Genomic DNA, 8,736 nt, shown 5'->3' on the forward strand with positions numbered 1-8,736 from the left:
TCGTAAGGATGCTCATTTCCATCTGCAAAATCCTAACTACACTCTATGCAATGTCGTCAAAAACCTTGGTTCTGAGCCAGTTCCTTTGCATATACAGTAAAGCTTTCAGTTTTTAAGTATTTTCATGAAACTATCGAGTGTGGGAACCAGTCTCTGGTTCTAGTGCCTTCCCTTGGGCTTTTTTCCTTCTGTTAGTTTGCCCCACATCACAACTTCCGTGTGATGGTTTTTTGTTCTATCTTATATTTTTGTAAACCAAAGCTTTTTAGAGTGTCTTAGTACTTCTGGGACACAGACCTGGGTGTCCAGCTGACAGCAGTTTGCCTTGATTTTCCCTAAAGCTCAGATTTTTTTTCTTTTACCTCATCCATTTATTCTATTTTCTCTGATCCACGAGGATAATAAAACTTTCAGTGAACTCCCTAAGAGGACCAAGTAGTTAAAGCCCAGACTAACACCTCAGGTGAAGTTCTTAAGATGTCGGGAGAAGGGACAGCTACTTCCCGCTTCCCCAGGTATTTCCATTCTACACCCTGGAGCCCTCCCTCTGGTTCCAAATGTTCAAGACAATTTCAGGCTTTTGGAGAGAGGCTTATTATATTCCAAAGGGCTAGAGGGAGAATCCCGGCTCTTCTCCCAAGAAACAAAAGTTTTTCTCCTGTCTTTCCAGAGAGAGGCGGGGATGGAAGGGGACAGAAGGACAGACAGCTGCTTCTCTCTTGGATACAAACAAAGAAAAATATTTTCTCTGTCATGGCTGTGGGCTTGAGGCCCCTGGGACTGGATGGGAGGAAGCAGGGCGGACTGTGTGTCCTGCATCTATTTTATTTTTTTAATCCCTGAGAAATCCTCACCCAAGACCCAAGTATTTTTTTTTTTTTGCAACATTCATTCATAAATATAAAATGTGTCAAATTGCACAAGGCGAAGGGAGTTCCCAAACCCTTCAATTTCTTGACAAAGTAGTCATCCACTACCGGAAGGAAGTGACCATCCTTTTCAAATCCAGTGGGTAACGGGTGTAAACTGGCCTCCCTGGGTTTTCTTGGCTCTCTGTGAAATTAAACACAGGTCCATTTTAGACACTTTTCCTTGTGAGTATTGCCTTACATGCCTGTTTTTAATCCATTCACATGGACTCTTCATTAAACAGCAGAATAGGTAAAGAACAAGAGAGTGACTACTTTCCTTCCACATTCTTTTCATTCCTTTTCACAAGGGCTTAGCCTGTTTTCTGTCACCAAACAGCAAGAAGGTCCTTGGTCCCCAAATTTTGCAGATCCAAGAGGGAAAGATTGCAGCCACTTCCCAACTGATGGGAAAGAGCCTCCGGCCCCCTAGGGAGTGAGGCCCTTTGAGGGGTTTACTGAAGGAAGGATGTGCCCATTAGAAACATCCTGTCTGACATGGAAGCGACACATCTACAAAAGGGACCTGGCTCCGCTTGTGGAGACTCTATGTAAGGAAAAGAGAAGATACTGGTTTGGACTCTCAGGTGGCTGGTATCTATAGCCCGGGACTTGGAATGCATACTCAGTAGGAAGGGCTTGACCCACTTCATCATGGGCCAGCTGTTGCAAAAGCAACCCAAAAATAGAGATCCAGTCAGATCCCCATCGCCTTGGGTTATGGGGTCAGAAGCAGCGCTGGCAGCGCCTACGCACAGCCAGAAGAACAGGGTATCTGGAAGCTCCATGTGCACGGCAAATGAGCCTGTTGGTAAGTAGGGAGGCTGAGACCAAGGCAACTGAGGAACACCCCAGCCTTAGGGCTGACGACTGACAGCACAAGCTTTACAAGGAGGATGGAGGCCACATCTGGACAGCCTTGTGGGGTATGGCTCTGAAGGTCAAGGTGACGCAGCCTCAGTGCCTCCATGGAAGACCAGTTAGCAGGCCATGATGGGCAGACTGCTTCAGCAGAGCATGACCAGAACAGCGGGCTGTGTGGGAACTCATGAGAGAACGAGGGTTCTCCTAATGTAAGCTCTGAGTGTACAGAAGCCAAAGAAATCTAGAACTATCACCAAACTTGACCTTCCTTGGTCTCTGAAACACCAGAAGCTACTAGAGACCTGTGTCTGGTCAGTTGGCCAGAACATGGTTTGGAAATGAGGGGTTGGGGGACACACTCTGGTTCCAGTCAGCAATGTCCTTTCATTGTGGGAATCACACGGGGGAGTGTTCAGCACGCGAAGTCTCCTGCTGGGTTATCCAGTATAAGTTTGTGAGGGGACTCAAGCCCAATCGACCACATTCTTAGTACTTATCTCATTCTTCACTCGAATCTCAGTGGCAAGGGTTGCAGGCACTCTGAGGACTGAAATGAGCTGGCGGCAGAAAATGAAAGACAAGTCATGGTCAGAGTGACCTATAGGCAAGACAGTGGTTCAGCTCCCTACCTAGGTGCCATGAATGACACTCACCAGGCTTCAAGGCTCCCCTGGAGGAGCTGCTGGAATGGCGTCTGAGCATCCTAATGAAGTGTCTGCTGGTTGCAGACTAAGTATCAACTATGTAAAATAGGAGCATTCCAATCGGGAAGTAGATTTTAAATAGAAGACCTTTATATTTTTAAAATTAAAAATGTACTTTGTGTGTGTGTGTGTGTGTGTGTGTGTGTATGTGTGTGTGTAGTTTTCATGTACCACACATGTATGGAGGTGGTTTCAGAGGCCAAAGGTGTTTAGATTCCTCAGAACTGGAGTCATACTGAGCCCAGTTGAGTTCTGGGACCCAAACCTACATTCTGTGCAAGAGCAGTAAGTACACTTAACTGTTGAGCCATCTCTCTAGTCCTAAATTGTACTTAATTTTAATCCACTTTAATTTCAATGCAAAGGGCTAACAGTGACTGGTCGGCTGGTCTTTCCAATAGGCAGCAAGGTGCATGATCTCTGCTTGATCGAGTAAGCAACCAGCCCACGCTTCAATGGCAAACCAGCTCTTATTCCCTCCCCGAGGCTCAGCCTAGTCTGGAGACACCAAGTAAACTGTTTGCACAATTCAATTAATTTCATTAAAAAAGAAAAAAACCAACCCACTAAGTAAGGCTCACTGCTAGCCCACGTCAAGTTTGTGCTTTGCTTCATCTTTTCTTTTTTTTATTGGATATTTTATTTAATTATATTTCCAATGTTATCACCTTTCCAAGTTTCCCCTCTGGAAACCCCCATCCTATCCTGCCTCCCCCTGCCTTTATGAGGGTGCTTCCCCCACCCACCCCTGCCCCCGGCATTCTCCTACACTGGGGCATCAAGCCTTCATAGGACCAAGGGCCTCTCTTCCCATTGATATCCAATAAGGCCATCTTCTGCTACATATGTGGCTGGAGGCATGTGTTACTTCATGTGTACTCTTCGGTTGGTGGTTTAGTCCCTGGGAACTCTGGGGTGTCTGGTTGGTTGATATTGTTTTTATGGGGTTGCAAACCCTTTCAGCTCCTTTAGTCCTTTAACACCTCCATTGGGGACCTCCTTTTCAGTTCAGTGGTTGGCTGTGAGCATCCACCTCTGTATTGGTCAGGCTCTGGCAGAGCCTCTCAGGAGACAGCTCTACCAGGCTCCTGTCAGCATGCACTTCTTGGCATCTGCAATATTGTCTGGGTTTGGTGGCTGAATATAGGATGGATCCCCAGATGGGGAAGTCTCTGGATGGCCTTTCCTTCAGTCACTGCTCCATTCTGTCTCCATATCCAACCTTCCAACCCCGTGAATATTTTGTTTCTCTTTTTTTTTTTTTGGTTCTTTTTTTCGGAGCTGGGGACCGAACCCAGGGCCTTGCGCTTCCTAGGCAAGCGCTCTACCACTGAGCTAAATCCCCAACCCCTTTGTTTCTCCTTCTAAGAAGGACTGGAGCATCCATGATTTTGTTGTCCTTCAGCTTCATGTGGTCAGGGGATTGTATTTTGGATAATTTGAGCGTTTGGGCTAATATCCACTTATCAGTGAGTGCATACCATGTGTGTTTTTCTGTGATTGAGTTACCTCACTCAGGATATTTTCTAGTTTTTCCATTTGCCTATGAGTTTCATGAGTCATTGTTTTTGATAGCTGAGTAATATTCCATTGTGTAGATGTACCACATTTTCTGTATCCATTCCTCTGGTGAAGGGCATCTGGGTTCTTTCCAGCTTCTGGCTATTATAAATAAGGCTGCGATGAACATAGTGGAGCATGTGTTTTTGTTATATGTTGGAGCATCTTTTGGGTATTTGCCCAAGAGAGGTATAGCTGCGTCCTCAGGTAGTGCAATGTCCAATTTTCTGAGGAACCTCCAGACTGATTTCCAGAATGGTTGTACCAGTCTGCAATCCCACCAACAATGGAGGAGTGTTCCTCTTTCTCCACATCCCTGCCAGCATCTGATGTCACCTGAGTTTTTGATCTTAGCCATTCTGACTGGTGTGAGGTGGAATCTCAGGGTTGTTTTGACTTGCATTTCCCTGATGACTAAGGATGTTGAACATTTCTTTAGGTGCTTCTTGGCTATTCGATATTCCTCAGTTGAGAATTCTTTATTTAGCTCTGAACCCCATTTTTAAAATAGGGTTATTTGTCTCCCTGCGGTCTAACTTCTTGAGTTCTTTGTATGTATTGGATATTAGCCCCCTATCAGATGTAGGATTGATAAAGATCTTTTCCTAATCTGTTGGTTGTCATTTTGTCCTAATAACAGTGTCCTTTGCCTTACAGAAGCTTTGCAGTTTTATGAGATCCCATTTGTCGATTCTTGATCTTAGAGCATAAGCCATTGGTATTTCATTCAGGAAAATTTTCCCCAGTTCCCATGTGGTCGAGACTCTTCCCCACTTTCTCTTCTATTAGTTTGAGTGTATCTGGTTTAATGTGGAGGTCTTTGATCCACTTGGACTTGAGCTTTGTACAGGGCAATAAGAATGAGTTGATCTGCATTCTTCTACATGCTGACCTCCAGTTGAACCAGCACCATTCGATGAAAATGCTATCTTTTTCCACGGGATGGTTTCAGCTTTTTTTTTTTTTTTTGTCAAAGAGCAAGTGACTGTAGGTGTGTGGGCTCATTTCTGAGTCTTCAATTCTGTTCCACTGATCTACCTGCCTGTCTCTGTGCCAATACCATACAGTTTTCATCACAGTTGCTCTGTAAAACAGCTGGAGGTCAGGGAGCCTTTGACACATTTTAAGGTGACTCCAAGGTGCAGCTGGACAAGAATTTGGGAATTTGGGAGTTGCGGTCCCTACCCTTGATTCTTTCTCAAGGTCAGGGCATGCTATAAAGCACAGGCTGGAGGATGAATCTGCTTCGTGGGACAAGCACTGGGACGGTGCCTAACTGGTGCCTAACTTGCCTAATGAGTATTCAGACACAAGGCCTAGATGTCCCCACGACTGCTAGGAATGGGGTGAGCACAGAGACACCAAAAGCTAAGGTTAAGCCCATTGTCCTGCCTCTGGCAGCAACTGGCAAGTCTCACCTGTCCGACTTACTGAGGAAAAGCTGCATTTTCTGAAACTCGAAGTTTTCTGAATTCCAGCCCATTGCCTGCCTGTGTCTGCCCATGCATTCCCCAGAGACAGGCAGCTAGATGTGACTTGGGTTGGTCCTCAGGAATGTTCCAGCCTCAGCTGCTCTGTACTGGTTCCCTGGGAACCACTCCCGTGGGTACCTTGCCTGGCGGCCTGCTCTTTCTTTCTCTCCTTCCCTGGCCTCTGTTTCAACATGTGTGCCTTGTGAGGACCCAGACTGTCTCATGCTCCAGACTTTCCTTTCTCCTTGTCACACTGCATTCTCTACCTTCTGAAAGGGGCACCTCCCCATGCACACTCTGCTGCATTGCTTAATAAACACTGTGTCCTTGTGGCTGTTCCCACCACCTTGGCCACATCGTCCTTTGCCCCTGCAGGTTGATCCTGAGTGCCCTCATAAAGGCATTTGCTCGCAAACAAAGAAGCACCCACACACCAATCCTACCATCATAAAGTTGTCCCCCACCGCCTCTACTGAATCCACCCTGACCCAGTGGCCTTGGGAGGCTGAGAATCCTGTTGCTGACTGACTGCTCTTCTCAGGCTTGAAGGTCTGTCCGTCCTGTCACATGCTCATACAAACTGCCTGGTGAGACCCCGCCACCCACCTAGTCCACAGAGCAGGGCAACCACAATACCTTGCAGGGATCGCAAAGTGTGTCTCCAGGACAGCCAATGAGGGTGACGCCAGGAAGATCCAGGTCCAGATATGATGTCTGGTAAGCTGAGCCATGTTCTACGTTAAGAGAAGAGAGACAGAGATCTGACCAACGTGATTCTCGTTTCACCTGAGTGAACCTTTCCTAGAATCTTCCCTCTTCCCTGGCAGCAACACACGCCTGGGGGTAGCTGTGTCTTGAGCCCGGTCCTGGAACACAAGGAAATACATGGAACGGATTTAGCAGGCGCTTGTCAAGTTCCAGTTCTCTTGTGACTTGAGAACTGGAGCCCGCTAGGGACACTGTAAATATAAAGGCGTTTGGGAAGGTGGGTGGGTGGCTCCAGGGTCCCTCTGGCCACCTGAGTTTTGGGTTGCCTTTTACAGTTATTTTATGTCTATGTTTGCAAGGACAGCATGTGTGTGCAGTGCCCGAGGAGCCCAGAAGAGGGCACTGGATCTCCCAAAGCTGGAATTCACAGGTTTGCACTCCACCATGGGGGTTCTAAGAGAGGAACTTCTGCAAAAGTGGCCAGTGCTCAACCAGTCACCTCCCCAGCTCCCCTGAGCTGCTTTATCGTCCAAAGCCAAATGTCGAAGAAGTAAATAGCGACCAGAGACTCATGTGTCTCATGGTCACCACCCTGGGTGGAGTGGAGTTGGAATGGGAGTGGTGAGGTCACCTGGGAAGAGTAAACATCTACGATAAAGCCTCAGGCCCAGCATACATGCTTTGTGTGACCCTGCCCCACTTGTACTCTGCCCTCTAGGTCTGGCAGTGACCTGGGGAAATCTGTCTTATCTTCCCACACAGTGAGACGGTTCTGGGAAGGAAGTGGTGGCAGTCACTGCTCCAGTGCCCTCTAGTGTCATGTGGGGAAATTGCAGCTTGTTGCCTGGCGTTCCTGCAATTTGCTGCTTCTTAAGAGAGTGGTCCAGAGGCTGGGGTTATGGCTCAGCTGGTCAAGGGCTTGCCATGCAAACACAAGGACATGAGTTCAATCCCCAGGACCTATGTTAGAAACTCAACCCAACCCAAACCAACCAAGTGAAAAATCAAAACCCAAAAGCCAGGTATAGTGGTACACACTGGTAATCCTAATATCAGGGAGGCAGAGGCGGGAGGGTCCCATGCTTACTTGGTGAGGTCCCTGTCTCAAACAAATAAAAGCAAGAGATACAAGAGTTCGGAGGAAGAATACCCAAGGTTAGCCTCTGGCGCACGCACATAAACACACATATATAGTGCACACAATGTACAGGCAAACACACAGGAAGGAAGGTAGGTTAGAAAGTCACCAGCGCTATTACTGCAGCCTGCTGCCCCACTCACACTCCCAGCTGCAGAGTAGAAAGCCCCAGCTGCCTCTTTGTGCTCCTTAAGTTAGATGGCAGAAAAAGGAGTAATGAGAGGCCAGAACGCACACTGACACATTCTTTCAAAAGCAAAGGCCAGAGTGAGGCCCCACACGGTGCAGCGTTTGCTCCCTCAGAGATCATCCATCATGTGGTAGAACTGTCTTTATATAGCTCGCCATCTAATCCTGTAACCCAGGGGCCACCGTACTTCGTATTTAACAGACAAATGGAGGCCCAACAAGCTTTATGCCCTCCTTGACAATGACCTCGCTAATAGGAGAGAAAAACATTGAATTCAGGTTTCTATTTGAAATTCTTCATCATCCAGATTTCAACTCTCAGGACTCCCTTCCCTTCTTTGTAAATGGACTTTGAGGGGAGGGGAAACTGATTCTGAGGCTGCTTTTCCAATTTCACGTGGCCACAGGTATCGGAAGAAAGCCAGGAAGGACACTAAACCCACAAACCTCTCCTGTTTTGTCCCTTTTGCTACCTGTAAGGCCTGAGCTCTCACTTCTAGCTGGCTTTAGCTGCTAGAACAGAGCCTCTGCCCCTAAGAGGCTATATTCTTACCAAAGGCCCATCCTTCCCTCTTTATCACCACAAGATCCGCCCAGTTTCTAGAAGAGTGACTTCAACTTCATCTTCTTTGCAGTCGGGCTCATCTCAGTCTTCTAAGGGTCAGGAAGAACCCCAAAATGAAACAGCTGACCACCCCCTCTCCTCTCCTCAAATGCTCAGGGACACATCCCCTGGACCGGCAACCCAGAGGCACTGCTCTGCGTCCCTGACACCAGTATGACTGTTGAGGATTTAAACTGTCACCAGAGCCCAACCAAGAGGCTTCTCTGACATCACTGGTGATGCCAGAACATTCTATGGTCCAGTGTTAACGGACAGCAACTGTAGGGACTCTTCAAGGGGAAGGTTTTCATTAAAAATCCCTATGGTCATGCTTTTGTGATAAATATTTGAGGTATAGCATCTATGAAAGCACACCCATTTACACATGCATTTGGTGAGTTTTGATTGATATACCTATGTATCTTCTATCTTTATGTAATCTATACGATCAATTTAAAGACTTAAAAGATTCTTTGTGTCCTTAGTTTTCTATCCACCCTTAGTTTTAGAAATTCACTCTCCAATAAAAAAAAAACAAGAAAAAATAAATTTACCCATGTGGTTTCAGATAGATACGTGTGCACATGCG

General features: G+C 46.9%; 1 long non-coding RNA gene across 2 annotated transcripts; it reads right to left on the minus strand.

Annotated features, from left to right (window-relative positions):
• Window positions 1-1,833: 1,833 nt before the first annotated feature.
• Window positions 1,834-8,322, minus strand: LOC100910620 (uncharacterized). 2 transcript variants are annotated; one of them, NR_102365.1, is made up of 3 exons: window positions 8,097-8,322; window positions 6,145-6,242; window positions 1,834-2,329 (listed from the first exon to the last, which is right to left on the minus strand). It is a non-coding gene; the product is annotated as an uncharacterized LOC100910620 (long non-coding RNA). The 2 variants fall into 2 exon arrangements; NR_102362.1 differs by having other exon boundaries at window positions 6,145-6,269.
• Between the last annotated feature and the right edge of the window lie 414 nt (window positions 8,323-8,736).

The sequence above is a fragment of the Rattus norvegicus genome, chromosome 5 (genome assembly GCF_021556685.1).
Source record: "Rattus norvegicus strain SHRSP/BbbUtx chromosome 5, alternate assembly SHRSP_T2T, whole genome shotgun sequence".
Lineage (NCBI taxonomy): Eukaryota > Metazoa > Chordata > Mammalia > Rodentia > Muridae > Rattus > Rattus norvegicus.